Source organism: Vulpes lagopus, chromosome 12, assembly GCF_018345385.1.
Source record: "Vulpes lagopus strain Blue_001 chromosome 12, ASM1834538v1, whole genome shotgun sequence".
Lineage (NCBI taxonomy): Eukaryota > Metazoa > Chordata > Mammalia > Carnivora > Canidae > Vulpes > Vulpes lagopus.
Genome location: NC_054835.1, coordinates 10771530 through 10788731, shown reverse-complemented (window position 1 = coordinate 10788731; position 17202 = coordinate 10771530). Strand labels below are relative to the sequence as shown.

At 62.6% G+C, this 17202-nt stretch overlaps 1 protein-coding gene across 3 annotated transcripts in view; it reads left to right on the top strand.

Annotated features, from left to right (window-relative positions):
• RXRA (retinoid X receptor alpha) overlaps nt 1-17202 on the top strand; it is a 93725-nt gene that overhangs the window by 27050 nt on the left and 49473 nt on the right. The window contains exon 1 of one of the 3 annotated variants that reach the window (XM_041723986.1): nt 16288-16307. The exons of the other annotated variants lie outside the window; for them this stretch is intronic. The gene's annotated coding sequence lies outside the window, so the exon portion shown is untranslated. Of the gene's footprint in view, nt 1-16287; nt 16308-17202 lie in introns of those variants that run through there. 3 annotated transcript variants of the gene reach the window in all.

The following is a 17202-nucleotide window of genomic DNA, read 5'->3' as shown; positions in this document are numbered from 1 at the left end:
GAGCAGGGGTGCCCACTCCCTTTGGGGGCCTCTCTGGGCTGAGGGGAGGTAGGAGCTGAGTCACCCAAAGCATTGGGGGCACATGTGCTCTTCCTCCCCATCTTCCCTCAGCATGTGGCAGTGAGTCTGCACCCCGGTCTTTTCCCTGCCCTGGGGACTCAGCCCGCCATCCTGTGGCAGGCATTGCTGGGCACTGTACAGCTGGCTGGGCCCTGCGCTTTGGGGTGCTGAGTGCAAGGGTTCTGGCTGTGGTGTGTGGGCCGGGGGTACAGGCCCACAGCTAGGGTCCTGGGGGCTGGGGACCCACAGAGCTGGCTCAGCTGGGGAGGCATGCTCATTTCCTTAAAGGAGTAGAGGGCTTCTGGGGGGCCCAGGCTGTGCGCGTGCCACGTGCATACGTGTGTGTACAATGTCCATGTGCAGATGTGCTCACACCTGTGCACGTCAGGCTGACTCCCTCCTCGAGGCGGGGCTGCTGGCATTCCTTGCCCTAAGCAGACCTTCTTCACTTGCTTTCGGGAGTAGTGACTTTACCTGGTGGTTCACCGTTAGTTTCTTGGAACCTGCATGTCCTCAGCACATGCTGAGCCTTCCCGTCCTCCCGAAGGTGGCGCCTGGGTGTACCCCTCCTCCAGGCAGCACGTAGTCTGCCCCTCCTTGTCCCTCTCTGGGCAGGAGGCTCGAGGTGCCCTCTTTGTGGCCATGTCAGGTCTTGGAAAGGGAAGGGGTGCCTTCGGAACGTGATTCCTTTACAGGGCTAGGTGTTCCGTTTTGGTAAGTCAGGGCACCTGTGACCTGAGATTCCTGATCTCTGTCGGTCAGCATGAGACAGAGGTGCTCCCAGGGGTCCCCAGGCCCCTGGAGGAAGGGAGCTCGGCTTGCACTGTGACTGCTCCCATCTCCATAAAACACCTCCTCCCACCTCAGCCTGGGATGGCAGAGGCGTGGGTAGCCGGCATTCCTGCTCTGATTGGCGGAATCAGTGGGGCTCGGCAGTGAGGAGTTGGCCCCGGGAGGAGAGTGTGCTGTGCCGTGGTGGGTGGGTGACGTCTGCCAGGGAGGACAGGGACAGGAAGGGGCACGAGTGGCGTGGGGCTGTCCTGGGTCTGCTGCCTCCTGCTGCTCCTCCACTTGGGCTCCTCCCCCGAGAGCTGAATAATGGGGCTGTGTCTGTTTCTGTTGAAACTTGTGCAGCATTTTGCACTGCATGCTGCCCCGGCGCTCCGCATGCTCTGTCCGTGAGTAGCCTGGTGGGGAAGGCCTGTGGGGCCCGCAGAGTGCTGGGGTGAATGCATATACCCCATTAACTGTAGCCCTGCATTGGCCTGGCTGCCCTTCAGGGCCATCAGGGTAGTTTGGAAGCTCCTGGCACCTGGGCCACACCCGAGCCCGGCTAGATCAGCAGCTCTGCAGGCGGTGCCTGGGCCCTGGGGCTTTTTAGCGGCTCCCTGGCGATCCTCACGCGTGGTCAGGTGGAGACCCACTGGCTCAGCGCATCGGGGCCACATCCGTGTCCTCCCCACGGCTCCGTGTGAGCACACACGTCCGCGAGTGTTGAGTGTCGCGCGAGGTCTCAGTCTTCAGGAGCTCTGTTGTTGCTGCGTCTCAGATCTGGGTCAGACCTCACCCGTGCCCCAGGCCCTGCTGTATTCCTCCGGCGATGATTATCTGAGTCCTCCATCTGTGGCTTCCCGCTGTAGACCTGACTTTCCCTGCTGGCTCCCACGGGCCTCCTGGGCCTCGGACAGCCTCAGGGGCCACGGGAAGTTTCTCTGGGAGTTTGGGAGCCTGTCAGAGTTCTGGGGTGTTTGGGCCAGAGGGAACCCCAGAGCCTGGCTTCCCTGCTCTCAGGAGGCTGTACGAGGAGGGGATCCCAGGACACAGAGTTCCAAGAAGGACGGGCATTCCTCTCTCCTCTGCCCAGGTTGGCCTCTGGGGGTCCAGGTGAGGCTGTGGCTGGGCATCCTTGAGCCCTCCTCTGTGCCCAGCTCTGCTCCTGCATACTGCTTGGGCACCAGCCCAGGGCAAGAGGGGCAGGGGGGCTTGCTGGGCCGGGGGAAGGTCTCCGCGGCTTGTGTCTGGTTCTTTTTTCCCCCGGGGTCTGTCCTCTCCTGGAAGAAGAGTCGGCCCAGGCCCTGGGATCTGTGATGTGGGCTTCCTGTGTCAGGAAACAGCGTTTCCAGTGAGCAGCGCTGGGTGAGCCAGGTCATTTGAGCTCCCCAACAGGGCCGGGGGCTAGTCCACCTTGGAGGATCCTGGCCTGCTGGCACTCTTAGCCAAATCAGCCTGCCCCCACCCTCTCCTGGCCTCAGCTTGCTGGTTTGCCCTCAGGAGGGCTGGACTGCTGAGTGGTGCTCAGGGCTCAGCCAGGCCTGGGGGTGGGAGCGGGGGATCCCTGCTTGTCAGTTTGTCACTGAGGTTTCACCTACCAGGTGGGCTGGGGAAGGAGAGGCATAGGCCCAGGTTGAGGGAGGTGGTGTAGCCCAGAGGCAGAGCTGGGATAGCACCTGTCAGTGGCCAGGGCCCAGTGAGGGCCACTGAGGCTGGGGAGGTACCCAGCTTCTGCCCTCAGCGTTCTCCAGCCTGGAAGGCTGGTGGGTCCTGGCAACGCCACAGTGGCAGGTGGGGATCCAATGGTCCTATGGCCTGGGGAGTTTCTCCCAGGGCCCTGCTCTGCCCTGCCCTGGAGTCTGCACGTTTGGAAAGGTTTGTGGCACCCTGGTCCCAGGGGCATGGACGTTATGAGGTTGGCCTGCTCTCAGGTGTCAGGCAAGCCCTGGGTGGGGGTGCTTGACCATGGCTGGGCTTAGGGGCAGCCCTTGACCTGCCCCGGGCTTGGGATGGCTGCTGGGACTCGATGTCCCCCCACAGAGTGGCAGGGCTCTGGCACCCCCGGGGAGCATGGCTCAGGCTTGTCCCTGGCCGGGCCTCCTCCTCCCAGTGGCTCGAAGAGCCTGAACCTTGCTGGGCTTGGCTTCTTCCCCTGCCCCCCTGGCAGGCTGGGGCAGGCAGGGGCCTTTTGGGAAGCTGCCACACCTCCACCCAACTTCCCAGCCCTTAGGCCTGAGGACTGTGTTGGCTGTTGTGGGTGACCCCCCCACTGGGAGCAGGGGACCCCTGGCAAGTTACTTAGCCACGCTGAGCCTGGCTTTCCTCAGTAGTGAAGTGGGGAGAAAAAGTCCTACCTTGGGTCTTTGTAAAGTGTTAAAGCATGGTCCAGCTCATACCTGGAATGCACACACACAGGATGTGGCAGTCGGGCCGGGCTCACAAGAAAGATTCCTGACGGATGGCCAGGCTGAGGGGGCCGAGGGACTTCCACTGTGCGCTCCTACTGTGTGCCTGCCACAGAGCCCTGCACAGGAGGGCGCCTGGGCCGGCTGGCCCTCTACCCCGAGAAGGCTGGGGCAAGTGATGCCTCACCCAGGGGGGTGTCTCCCTCTCCCCTGCGAAGGGCCTGAGTGCCCTGGTTGCCAGGCACGTGCCTGTTTAGTGGCTCTTGGACCTGACACCTTTGAGCCGCGGACTGGGGATGGTGGATTTTCTCATGGTTCTGCTGGAAGGAAGGGAAGGTCACAGCGTGGCTGGTAGCAGGTTTGGCCTGCAGTTGGGAAAGAGCGGCTTTCTTGGGGTTTGGCCACCCCGCCCCAGCCTCACCCTGCCCCAGGGACAGCTCAGCCCCCACCCCATGACAGAGGGCGTCTCCCTGGGGCCCCCTGCTGGCCTGCCTCCTCCCCGCCCAGCACCAGCAGGCAGGCGGCCCAGAGCCCCCGCGCCCAGGCCCTTGCAGGGCACCCCCGGGAAGCCGCGGGTCCTGCACCAGGCTGGAGGGTGGTGGAGGCACAGCGAGGGCAGAAAAAAACAAAACAAAACAAAACAAAACAAGAATCCACCCCCAGCCTACACCCTGGGTCTCCTTATCTGTCCCACAGACTGTTGCAATCGCTTGCTTGGTGCCGTGGAGAAATGTGATGGAACAGATAGTCACCAGGCGCGGAGCGTCCGGGCCAGTCGGACGGGTTTGGTTCCTGCCCCGGGTGGAAGGGAGAACCTGGCCGGAGGTCACTGCCTCCTGCCTGCTCGGCCAGGCTCCTCGTGCGTCCGTCCGGGGAAAGGGGACTTTGGAAAGGTTCCCGCCTTGGCCCCTGACCTGTAGCTGTGATGTCAGGTGTCAGGTGCCTCCAAGGGAGGGGTGGGGGTAGAAGGAGAGAGCTCTGCTGGCACAGACGGCTGGCAGCTTCTGAGGCCCGGTGACCCGACCCCACCCCCCCCCCCAAGCCGTGGTGCTGGCAGCCAGGGGACAGGCTGTGGTGGACATAATCAAGAGCAGATTTTCGGTAGAAAGTGCTCTGTGTAACCAGCAGTCAGATTTCTGTGAGCCAGAATCTTCTGGAACACAGACAAGTGCCAGAAGGAGGCCGAAAGGGCTACCCTCTGCTCAAAGCCTCTGTTTTTAGAAACTTGTGTATAAATCATGGTTTCTTCATAAGTTTATCAGTTTTGCCCTGATGACCTTTGACCTGTGTTATCATAGGACGAGGCCTTGGGGACAGTTTGTAGCAAACTCGAGTTCAGCAGGGAGAAGGGACAGTCAAGGAGGAGGGAGAAGGTACCTGTTGTGACCTGGGCCACCCTGTGGAAGGCTGGGGTGCCTCAGGGACCTGGGGATGTGGCAGGGAAGCGGGTTGTGGGTGGCCCCGGGATCTTTTTCACACTCTGGGGCATGGTTGGCATGAGGCATGATGTTCCCGCGTGTTTTTGCGGGCAGCCCCTGGTGATTGTCACCCTGAGTCCCTGCCGCCAGGGCCATCCCAGTGCCCTGCCCTGCCCCGGTGTGAGCTCCTGCCCCGGCCAGAGCTGAAACGGCAGGCACTGAGTGTCCTTGCCTCAGGAGGATCCTGGCCTGGCCAGGCCAGTCGGACTGTCAGCAGCCACACTTGGGCAGGGTGTAGGTGATGAGGGTGCAGGGTTTAGCTGGGCTGAGGGGCAGGACAGGGGCCGTTGCAATCCTGGTGAAAAGGCCTCCGTTTACCTGGGCTGGGGTGGAGCTTTCGGGAAGTGACAGTCTGCAGGTCCAGACAAGTGAACAGCGTATGCAAAGGCCCGAAGGTGAAAGAGGAGGTCTGGGTTTGTGTGGGGAGGTCAAGCGCTGGGGCCAGGTGGGTCTTAGAGGCCCTGCACGAGATCTGGAGTTGACGCTGTGGGAATCATGGAAGCCCTGTGTGCGGGAACCAAAAGGTCCAGTTCCAGAGACTTCTGCAGGAATCCAGGAATCCGGCTTTCCAGGTTTCTGTGTGGGTGTGGTTCAGCAGAGTGGTGCAGCCTCAGGCTCCCTCCCCCCGCCCCCCTCCTGGCCCGGGTTGTCAGCAGGACCGGGCAGGGCCCTCCTGGGGCGCGCTGGGGTCTCCAGGAGATGGCAGCGTTGGCAGGTCTGAGTGCAGCCTGTGTGTGAAGGCGTGCTGTGCAGGCGGGAGGACGGCCAGGAGCCCTTCCATTGGCCATGGTGAGCCCCGGGAGGGCTGGGGGCCCCAGGATGGAAGGAAGGAAGGGGTACAGGTGCCCCCTCATGGGCCGAGCCTCCCCCTTGCCCCTGCACGGCAGAGGGACCCATTCAGTTCAGGGAGCCTCCACTGAGCTCAGTGGGTACAGAAGCTGGGGTGAGGCCCTGGAGGAGACAGGGTCTGCAGCCCGAGATGGGGGGCGGGGTGGAGGCTGGATGAGGGCTGGGGTGCAGAAGCGGCCCTGGAGAGCTGTCCTTGGTTGTCGGGGTGAGAGCGAGGTGGTGAGTGTGCCTTTTGAGTTGGGCTCTGGGGGTACCTGCACCGCCAAGGTGCCTCCAGGTTGGATTTGACAGCCTCTGATCTCAGAGCAGCTGGGGGAGACTGCGGCCTAGCCATGGACGGCACCCAAGGGTGTGCAGAGGTGTGGGGCTTGGCGGCTTGGATGGCGCTGCCTGGGGGCCTCTTATGTTTTGGAGCATGCCCTGACATAATTACCTGGCAGTAATGAGCTAATTAGTCACTGTGGTTGCCCCACTCCCCCTGCCCTGGGCACTCTGCTCTCCTGTCTTCACATCCCCTTCCTCCTGTCTCTGCCTGTTGCTCCTCCCAGCCCCCCAGCCCCTCATTCTTCCCCCAGGGGACAGGGAGGTGGCTTTGTGGGAGGGGCTGCACAGGGTGGGACCCCGGGGGGTTGAGGCTAAATGCCCCTCTCCCCATCAGTGGGCCTGGATTGATTTTTTCTGAAGCTTGGTAAAGATCCCTCACTCACTCTGCTAATAACACAATCGAAAACCTAGTAGTTGTTTGTGTCCCGAATCCCAGGAGAGAGGCCCAGGGTCCAGAACAAGTGAGGGCTGACCCCTGGTGGGAGCAGGTGGTAGGCTGTACCCCCCACTCCCGTGACAGCCCCTGCCCAGGCCCCAGGCTGTCCCCCCGTCTGTTTCCCTCATAGGCAGGACAGCTCAGAAGGGAAGGGGCTCAGCAGCTGAGGCTCCTCATCACCCCGCCGAAGGGCAGGGGAAGGTTCTGGAGCCGTCCGGGGTCCTGGGGCTGGCGAGTGGGCAGGGAGCCAGGCAGGGCAGTGGTACAGTGATGTCATGCCCAGGGCTGGTTTCCTCTCAGCCACCTCGGAGGAAGTCTTTCCCTAAGGCCCTGTTTTCACTGTGTCTTGCCTGGGGGCGGCCCTGGGTCCCTGGGCCAGGCTGGGAACCCCGACCCGGCTGTGAGGGCTGGGATGGCGCCTGGCTGCCGCCTGAGCTGTGAACGCTGCACATTTGCTTGACGCCAGGGGTGGGAGCAGAGCAGGCAGGAAGCAGCTGTTCCTTCCCGCTCCCACCCCCCTGCTGATCACGGGATCGTGCCCAGTGGCCCTGCACCAGCCCAGGGTTCGAGGGTGGTCCCTCTGAGCCCGCGTCCTTTCCCGAAGGACTGGCGTGGATGCAGTGGGTACCCAGCGTGCCTCTAGATGCTGCTGCCACAGTGGCTCGTGGCAGCACTCAGGTCTGAGGAAGGTTCTTAAGCAACAGGTCTGGGCTGGGGCCTGCCCTGTGTGGGCTGCTGAGAGAGGGGTGCTGGCTGGATCTCCTGGAGGGGATGGCTCCATCCAGGTGCTGGGGGCCCCGGGCTGGAGGGTAGCCGTGGAGCTGAGGTAGGGCACACCTCAGGGGCACCTGGCCCCCTAGGACTGTGGCAGGCAAGGTTGTGGGGAGGGGACCCCTTCACCAGCAGCTGTCAGGGCCCCAGCCGAGCCCTGTTTTCCTGGTCTGGGGTCTGGGAGCCCTGTCTGGGTGGCCTTGGAATCCAGGAAGCCTGGCAAGGTTTTGGGGGGGCCTCATGCCAGAGGAGCCCCCACACTGTGCCTGGCTTGGGCCCACAGCTCCCTTTGGTAAGCACCTCCTCTCCCCGGCTCCGCTCAGATCTTATCTGATGGGAGAGAGTGGGCCTCTTGCCTTCAGACTTGACTCTCCCACGTGCCCTGCCATCTGACTCATCAAATTAACGTAGTAATCATTTTGCTGATTTATCAACTAATGGTTCTGGAACTTTCTTTGGGTCAGGCACCTGGTCTCAGCCCCAGAGAGGAACTTGGAGATCCTGTTGAATGTTCCCATTTCACAGATGGAGAAACTGAGGCCTCCCTCAGGCGGGTGGCTGTCCCTACGCCCTGGGTCCGATGACCTGCTGGAGCTGAGGGCCTCCTGTGTGCAGAGGCCCGTTGGAGGACCTGGCCCTGTGCTGTGTGTTCCACCCCATCCCTCTCTCCTGCCCTGTCCAACTCCCATCCATCCAGTGGGGGCCGGGACAGATGACACCTAGGGCTGAGGGCACGGAGGTGTTGGGGCTCTGGCACAGTCCATCAGGGACCCTGTGCTGTTGTCAGTGGTGCCGTCTGTTGTGGGTAACAAGCTTTTTCTTCTTGTTGTGGCGTGTGTCTCCTAACTGCCAGGAAGCATCTAATGACTCTGATTAAAATCAGAGGGACTCTGGAGATTCCTTGTTGGGAACCAGCCTGTGGCTCTCAGGACTGCCCTCAGTCTGCCTAAGTGACCAGGTGGTGGTGGAAGCTTCCAGAACAAGAGCTCAGAGCCTCAGTGCCTTGGGTGTCCTCCTGGTCTGACCTGCGTCAGAGATTCCCCTGCCACTCTGCAGACTGGGGACCACAGTGTCCCCTGCAGCGAGAGCCCTGGGGAACTGCTGGGCTGGTGCCTCAGCTCCTGTGGGGGCTCAGCTCCTGTGGGGACAGCTGTGGAACTTGGCCCACCTAGCTGGTGGGAGGACCTCCAGCTCTGGCCTCCCCCGGCCCTGAGCGTGGACCCCCCTCAGCCTTTGTCCCACTTCCCCTGTAGGTGGGGTTGGGAGGGGACATGGCTCCAGAGGGTCAGCTGTGCTGATCCACGCTGTGGTGGCACTGCCCACCCATGCCTTCAGTGGGTGCCCATCGCCCCTGGGCTAACCCTGCATCCCTCAGCCCCTGCCCTGCCAGGAGCCTCAGCTCTTGTTCCCCTCGTGTGTCTCAGGCAGAGGTCTCTGCCTGGGATGGACCATCCCCTGGGCCCCTTGCTGAGTTGGGGTCCCCATTGCACACTCCTGCAGCCCCCAGCGCTTCTCCCTTCCCCTCACTTCGCTGCAGGCCTGAGCCCTTGCCCTGCCTCCCTCTGAACCACGTTCTTCCTGCTGAAGCTCCGCTGGTGGGGCTGGTGCTCCTCCCTCCCACTCCCTTCCACTCCCAGAGGTTCTGGGTGCTTACTTCTGCAGTGCTCTGCTTGGGGACACAGACCCTCCTGGGGGGGGGTTGGTGGTCACCATGTCCAGTGATGGATGTAACCCAAGCGATGGCTGCAAGCCAGTGGGCAGCGGGACCTCATTGCTCTCTGCCCCACACGTCCAGCTACAGCAGGGCCCTTCCCTGCCAGGAGGGAAGGGGAGGAAGGCATCCATTTAGAGAGGATCAACTAATTTCACACCTCACTGGCTTCCCATCTGAGCGCCCATCCCTGTGGGCCCGGGGTGGACCCTGCATACAGGCTCTTGCTGGAGTGCCCCTCACCCCTGCAGGGGCTCCTGTGTCTGGTTCCTGTGACTTGCTGGCAACATGTCCAGGAAGGCCCCAGGTGGTATGCCTGGCTGGAGGGCCATGTGACGAGGTGGTGACGACAGCACCCGGAGCCCTGCGTCCTGAGCTGGGCCGGGACTAAGTGCAGGTGTGCGCTTGGCAAATACGGTGGCACAGCCTCCCGTCCGCCTGCGCATGGCCGGCAATGCCCCTTTCCAACCCTGAGAGTGCTGGGGTCCTCCTGTCCAGGGCAGCGTGCACTGTCCAGGGCTGATGGGGGGGCGAGGGTGGGCTTCCAGGCAGGTGCAGGCTGTGTCACTTGGGCCCTGACCTGCCGTTGTCTTCACTTTGCTTAAGCGGTATGGGGAAAAGCCTTCCTTAAGGACTCTACAGCTAGACACCCCAGCTGATCCCAAGAGACGGTGGATTGCTCTTCCTCCCATGCCCTCCTCCTGCCTGCTGTTCTAGACTCTTCCGTGGGGGTAACATGACCAATCTTGTTCTCTTTCTAAATCTCAAGCTAAATTAGGACATCTCGTTGGGCTGAGCTTCTGAGGTCCATGGAGTCTCATTTGTGAAGTCCAGGTGTTCATGGGCAGGGTGCAGAAGTCCCGGGGTGGGCAGGGCAGAAAGTCGTGCGATGGTCTGCCGTGTGGGCACCAAGAGCCTGGGTGGAGACTCGCCAGCTGATCTGCTGGGACCCAGCCAAGGTTGGCGGGTCAGGGAAGAGATGCTGGGCATGTGGGCTTTGAGTGCCCAAGGCAGGGCTGGCCTCTTGGCCCTGGATGGTGGCCCCGGCCTTTTTTTTTTTTTTTTTTTTTGGCCCCGGCCTTTTGAACATCACAGATGAGGATATCCATCCCCTCCCCTTTGTGTACCTGCCTCTTATGGAGGAGGAGACAGGCTGGAGAGGGCTGTGCCTGGTCCTTGTCACCCTGTGTGTGAGGGGGCCTGTCCTGCAGCATCTGGGGTGTTTCCTGCAGTGAGGGCTGGGCAGGTTTGGGTGGGGAACATAGCCGGACTCAGGGTGCTGGCTTCTCACCAGGCCTTGGGAAAGCATCCTCATGTGCCATCTCGCGGGGTCCTCTTGAGAACCCCCTTTAACGATGAAGAGATGGAGACTTGGGTCCACATCCCAGTAGCCTGCCAGCACCTGGCTGAAGCCCCTCTGCTCGTCTGCTGTTTCCTCTTGGGGGCAGAGGTCCCAGGCCCTGCGTGCCCCCAGAGTGTGGGCTGACCCAGCCTGTGGGGACAGAATTTGGTGGGTATGCTTGCTCCTAAGGAAAGCAGCTGCACTGTGTGTTCCTGTGTGAGACCTAAGTGTTCCTGGCTTATTCGTGTGTTTGCGTGCACCAGCCTCAGTGTTAGACACTGGGCTCTGGTGCAGTGTACGGCCAGGCCGCCTGCTCTGCCAGCCTTAGCCATGGCTAGCCGGATGAGGCGGGGTGCCAGGCCCAGTGGCTTGGGCTGTGTGTGTACTGGGTCCTCGATGTCCCTCAGTGGCCTGGGAAGGGACAGTTGGACCAGTTTTATGTCTGTCCTCGGCTGCGAACTCTGGCCAGGAGTAGCTCCGAGGGGCTAGGCGGACTCATGGAGGGGCACTTGGCTTGCTCCATGGGGGGAAGGTGTGTCGGCAGAAAGCGTTCCCCTCCCACCCTATCCTCCTGTCAGCACAGGCCCGATTTGGGGGAAGGGTCCCATATGGGGTGGGGGGCTTGGCCCACGTGAAGTGCATACAAATGTGCAGCAATGAAGCTGGGCCCTCCGTGTGTTGGGAGGTCAGGGGTCAGGTGAATGATCTCTAGGGGCATTGTTCTGTCTTGGCTGGAGCCTTAAGACTGTGGGAGTTTTGTCTGGAGCCTCCTGCACCCCTTCCTTCCTGGAAGGGTCAGGGTTGCACCCCAGCATCTCAGGCTGGCCTATGAGAGCTTCAGCAGCAGCCTTGGGAGAGGTGCTTTGCCAGTCCCAGAGTGGGATCGAGGCCCCAGGATGCCAGGGCTTCTGTGGAGGGGCTGTGGTCTTGGGGTGGAGGGCGAGTGTCTCCAGCATCGGTGCTGCCTGGGTGGTCTCCGACGTGTGGAGAGGGGGAGCGGCTTCTCCTCTCCCCCTGCACTGCTGGCTGCCCCTCCCGGGGCCGCAGGCCTTGGCTAGGACTCAGGAATCCCACATTATCTCAGGCCGCTTCCAGCTTCCTCAGGAGGGCGCAGGGCTGCTCCCCTCCGGCACTGGCCACATCTGCAACCGATTACCTCGGGGTGTCAGCGGTGGAGTGATCGGCTGCGGCGGGCTCCCGGGGGCTGTGGAAGTGGCACCCTCCCCGGCACCAGCCACAGCTGCGCCCCTGCCTGGGCCCCTGAGGCCTGGGGAGGATGGGAGAGGCCGGCCTGGGGCCAGCGTGGCCGTGGGAGGGTGGGGGGAAGTGTCCCTCCCCAGTGAGGAGTTGGGCGGGGCTGGAGGATGTCTGTGGCCAGCCTGGTAAATTCAGGTCAGGGTCTGAAGGGCCTGGAGGGACTTTTCCTGGTGTGTGGGGAACAGGGGGCAGGTCCCTTGCCTGAGGTGGCACTGTGCCCTGGGACCCAGGACTGACCCCTGCCTCCTGGGTGCCAGCTCCTGCACGACTGTGCAGGCTGTGTCCCTTGGAGGGGGATCCAGGGCAGGTGGCCAGAGCAGTCCAGGAACCAGTCACCTGGGGGGAGGCCAGCCACATGGGGAAGGTTGGTGGGCTTCTGTCACCTGGCGCCTTGGAGGGTGTTATGGGCCTGGGCTTTGCTTGCCCTTGAGCACAGGAGCACTTGGAGCCCATGCACCGCCCTTAGCACCCGCAGGTGGAGAGCCGAGGGGCGAGCTGTGGCTGTCCTTTCCCTCGTCAGGGCCCCCCCCCCACCCCCCAGGACCCGCCTAGCCTGTCCCTGGCAGCCACACTGGTTCCCGGGCCCTGGCTCAGCCCGCAGTTTTTGCTGACCCTGCAGGAACTGCTAATTAAGCTAATAGTTCCCAGAGCTCCCTGACATCAGTTGATGGGATCGGCCTTGCTGGAGAGACTCTGTGATAAGACGCTCCCCGCCTGCTTGGTGTAATTTGTTATTAAACAAACACAGCTCGGTTCATTACGAAGCCGTCACTGCCCTCCCGGAGGTGCCACTGGCGTGCTGGTACTCCAGGCCCCGGGCTGCCCAGCACCTGGCTTCTGTGATCCCCGGCAGCCTGGCTGCAGCGGGTGGGGATTGGGGCCTCCCCGGGCCCTGGCGGTTCCTCCCACTGAAGCTAGGGGCTTCCCCAGCCTGAGCCCAGGGCTTGAGAGAGCCCTTGGGCCTCATCCTGGGGACTGGCAGCCTGCAGAAGATAAACAGCATGGCGGTGGTCACATTAAGGCTACCTCTCCTCCCACGTCCTGAGTGAGCCCCCATCCCTGAACGGGCCTCCTCGCAGTGAAGGAGGACACGCCTGGGTGTGTGGCTCTCCCTGTTCCCAGCTCTGGCCCCCTTGTACCTGGGGCTTGCCAGGGGCACAACTAGGCCTTCAGGGGTAGCTAAGGCCTCTTCCAGAAGGGACAGCAACCCCTGCCACTCTGGCTGCCCCAGGGTTTTAGTGAGGATGCCTCTGGGGGCCTGGAGTTTCCCACCTAGGGCTGGACAGCTCCTGCCACATGGGAGAGATGCTCCCTGTGGAGTGAAAAGGCCCAGACAGCAGAAGTTTCTAGAGAGCTGGCTGTCCTGCTTTGAGGGAGAGATCAGGTGTGCCGTTCTGTGGGGCGGGGTGCACACCAGTGTGTGTGTACTTGTGAGCGTGAGGGCCCTTTGGGTCCCTGGGAGCTCCCTACAACCCTGGCCCTGTCCAGATTTGGGAGTCCTGGGCTCAGTTCAGGTCCCACCTGGGGCCGCTGGGTAACCTCGGTAGAGTTCCTTCACCTCTTGGGCCAGGTGGGCACCTGTCCCCAAACTTCCCCACTGTGTCCTGTAGCCTCGTGATTCGGAGGCCCCTCGTCCGACCTGAAGACTGCTTTAACCTGAAACCTTGCTTGTGTCACCTGCATGCAGTCACACATATACACATGGGACCAGACTCCAACTCGGGTAGGCCAGTGTGACGAGCTGGGTGTCAGCTGTGCCTCACAGTGTCGAGCAGGTGTTGGACTCTGGCTGGGCTGAAGGTGTGCTGGGGTGCTGGGCATGTGGTGGGTGGCACCTTGTTGCCGGACTCCCTGGGACAGCCTGGGCCTGACCCTTGGTCTCCTGACATGACCTTACCAAGGGTTGTCTTCAAGGGCCTCCGAGGGCCATGCGGGTTGACGGGTTTGGACATCCTTGTAGCTGATCTTGAACCTCGGCTGCATTCCTGGCAGGCCCCCACTGGCCGGCTGCTCCCACTGTCTGGAGCGCAGGGCCCCCTGCAGCCTGGCCATCTCCTCTTGGTGCTGGGTTCTCCCTGAGACCTTTCAGGCCACCGGAACCACCCGGGCCTCCCTGCTTTTCAGCCCCCAGCTCCCTTCTGCGTTTGCGTACTAGTTCCCCCTTGGTCTCCCCCAGGGGCTCCTTGCATGTCCTTGCATCTGGGGTGAGGCGGCCAGCCAGTCTACGCCTGATGAAGGGCATGTGGTCACCCTTCATTTGAAATCCTGTGTCTCTCCCAGCACAGCCTGGCTGTGCAGTGCCTTTAGGGATGTCAGAGAGCCAGTTGCAGCATGACGGCCGAGTCCTCCTCTGTCACCTGGAGCCGTCCCCGGCAGTCAATGGGCATTATGCTGAGCCCTGGGGCGGGGGATGCGTGGACAGAGGTGTGGCCCCTCAGAGGCTGCAGTGTGGCACAGCCCTGGTGAGTCTGCTGGGTGGGTGGGCCCGGCTGTGGCAGGCCCTGGGGGCCTTGTGCACAGAGGGGTGCAGGCCATGGAAGGCTAGGGGAGCCCTGATGCCCTGGGCCACACGTGTGGGGGGCTGGTGGCTGGGTGGCTGGCCGGGAGGCTGCTGCAGTCATGGAGGAGACAGTGTTCTCTCTTCTGGCTCATTTGGGATAAGTCCCAGGGGCCTCGGGTGAGGGTGCATGAAGCCGTACAGTGGGTGCCCATGCTGGGAACCTTAGCCCCTCCCCAGAGCTGGAGCTAGAGCTGAAGGGCGGGGCTCAGTTAGCGCTGGGGCTCCTGGGCAGGCTCTGGGGTCAGCAGGTGGTCAGACCCTGGGCGAGTTGGCAGACAGGCCCTGCTCCCAGGGATTTACCTCTAATGCAGACCTGCTGTCCCCACCATGCCCCCACTCCGACTAACATTCCTCCCCTGCTGACCCCGTGGGGTAACAGTGGGGTTCCCACTGCCCTGCTCCTCCAGGTGAGGCCTTGGGTGAGCCTCATGGGGCTGCAGGGTCCCCTTCCTGGGGTGGGACTGCCCCGACAGCTCAGTGGAACCAGTGAGAGTGGAGCACAGGGTCCTCTTGTGTTGCAGCTGCTGCTGTGGGCCCCACTCCCGTTTTTGCTTAAAGTTGAACAAAGGCATGGAGGCCTCAGGCTGTCTCTGGGCTTGCTGGGCGGTGAAGAGGGCCCCACTCCGTCTGACCTGCCACCATATGCCCACTGAGGGGAGCCTGTGCTGTTGGGTGCCCCAGGGTGCCAGGCTGTGGGCAAGGCCCACGGAGAACTCTTGTCCTCCTCTCCTGTGGCACACAGGTAGGGAGCAGAGCGTGGTGGCTGATTTTAGGCCTGGTACCCCCTGGCTCACTGGGCCTGCAGCGTGGCATGGGGTGTGGGAAACAGGCTTTGGGGGTGGCCTTTGCACGTTTGAAATGGTCCAGCCCTTGTCACTGCATGTCCCTGAGGACAAGGGACATCACCCAGGTTGGGGGATGGCAAGGGGAGCCGAGAGCGCTAAGCCTGAGGCCAGCTTCCCCCTGCATGGTGTTGTGAGGCTGGCGGGTGGGCTGAGGGCGGGCCAAGGCCCTTTCCTGGGTGCTGTTGCATGTCGAAACCAGTTGCTGACGCGGCCAGCAGTGTTGAAACACAAGTGCTCGTGGGTTTCCCAACATCCTGCCAGCCTGTCATAGGACCTGGTGTTGGGAGCCTGGGTGCCAGGCCCAGCCCTGGCTTCCCTGTCAGGGTGCCTGGCTCCCTGCTTTCCCCCAGGGGGGATGAGGAGCAGCTGCCCTCCCAGACTGCTGCCCAGGCTGCTGGCGGTGGTCATGGTGTTAGGACAGTGTGACATTGCTCTGGGCCCACATAGTCCTTGTGACCTGTCCATTTTACGTAGATCACTTGGCTTTAGAGGGGGCAGGATTTGAACCCAGGGCTTGGAGTCTGTGCCGTTGCTGCCTTCAGGGCAGGAAGGAACAGGGAGGGAAGGGAGGAGCAGAGGAGGCCAAGGGACGTGGCACGGTGGGTGTGTACCAGTCTGGTGACAGGTGGTGCAGCTGGGGGTCCTAGGCCCTGTACCCTCCGAGGGACTGCCCTGGCTGGACATGGGCCCCGTTCTGGGCTGACCCCCATGTGAGGAGACAGTGGAAGTGGGGAGCCTGAGGCAACACCAGGAGGTGTTCCTCTCCCTTCTCATGGAGCAGAGCCTGTGGCCTGAGACTGCCCTGCAAGAGGACAGACAGTGACCACCATGGCTGCAGTCACTGACCATCCTCTATGCTCAGGGCAGTCGACCTCAGGGGGGTCCAGGAGTTGTCCTGTGACCCCTGGGGTTGGCATTCTGATGCTTGGTGTTTAGAGGGGGAAATGGGCTTAGAGAGCTGAGTGGCGCACTGGGCTCACATTGCCCATGGGCAGGGAGCCGGCATCCGGCTTGCTGGGTGGTGACTGCCACTCTCTCTGGGATCCTCTGGGTCAGCCTGGGAGGACTCAGTTCAGAGGAGAATGCTCTCCTGGGGGCATGTCCCAGCTCTGCTATTCCATTGCGTCCACCTGGGACACGTGGCCCGGGATCCTCAAGGGACCTCTGCCACTCGGGCCTGGAGCTGGTTGAGAACGTGACCTGTACCTGGCTGTTGGGGTGAAGGGGAGCAGAACAGGGGCTCACAGGATGGTGAGGACCCCCTGCCTCAGGGAGGGCGGTGTGGGGGCTGGGCTTCTAGGAACCTGTGGTCAGGCCTCGCCCCGGCCCTGGCGTCCGACTGTCGCTCGTCAGCAGGGAGGGGCGCTGGAGCTGGGTCTCTTACAGAGGAGGAAGCAGGTGCCCGGAGAGGATGGGGGGGCTGAGCCTGGGCCACACAGCGAGGCAGCCGCTGAGCCAGGGGCCGTGGAGAAGGGGGCATTGGGAGACCTGCGCGCTGGTGAGGGCAAGTCTTCGTGGTGGGACTGGGGAGGATGCTGTGGGTTACACTTAGGCTGCGAGTGACGTCGTGGGGAGACCCGTGACCCCCGAGGCGGCCCTTGGTTATGGAGCACCTGCTGTGTGCCAGGGTTGTGGTTGACGCCACCTGCTCTGGTGGGGGCTGGCATGCAGTGCACCAGGCCCTGTGCTCAGACGACCGTGTCTGGAGGTTTATCAGCCCGTTCTGCTGAGAACGGGCTGGTAAACCCAGATGAGAACCCCGTAGCCCAGAGAGGTAATGCTCCCCGTGGTCTGGGGCCAGGAGGGGTTGGGCCTGGACTCAGGCCCTGGTCTCTGCGCCTTCTGCTGACGGGGTGCCCCGCAGGTGTGTGCTGCTCTCCCTGCGGCTGTGGCAAGAGTGTCTGTCCCATTCTCAGTGCAGGTGGCATCGGGGGCAGGGTGGGGGGGGCTATGTTGTAGCCAGAGGAAGGTGAGCAGTGCCTCTTATAGGAAGCCCTCCCTGACGTCTGCTCCCAGACAGGGCACCTGTTCTCCTGCTGTGCATCAGTGATGGAGGGCCCCATGGGCTCCTGGGAAGGTCTCTGACTCTGGACTGCATACCCCTGGACGGGGCCCTGCCTTGGTCTGTGTGTCCAAGCGGGGAGGGCAGTGGAGTAGCCCTCTGTGACATGTGGAGGGAACTGAAGCTATCCTGAGGACAGGGGCACCTGGACCTGTGGGGCAGAGTCAGATGCCTGGAGGCCCTTACCTGGCCATGAGTCTGAGCCTGAGTCTCAAAGCCAGGCTTGGAGCCCAGGCCTGGGGGCCACAGAGCCACCTGCTGCTCACCATGTGGGGACAGAGGAGGGGCCAGCCTCATGGTCCCTCACCTGCGTCCACTGCCTCTCAGCCAC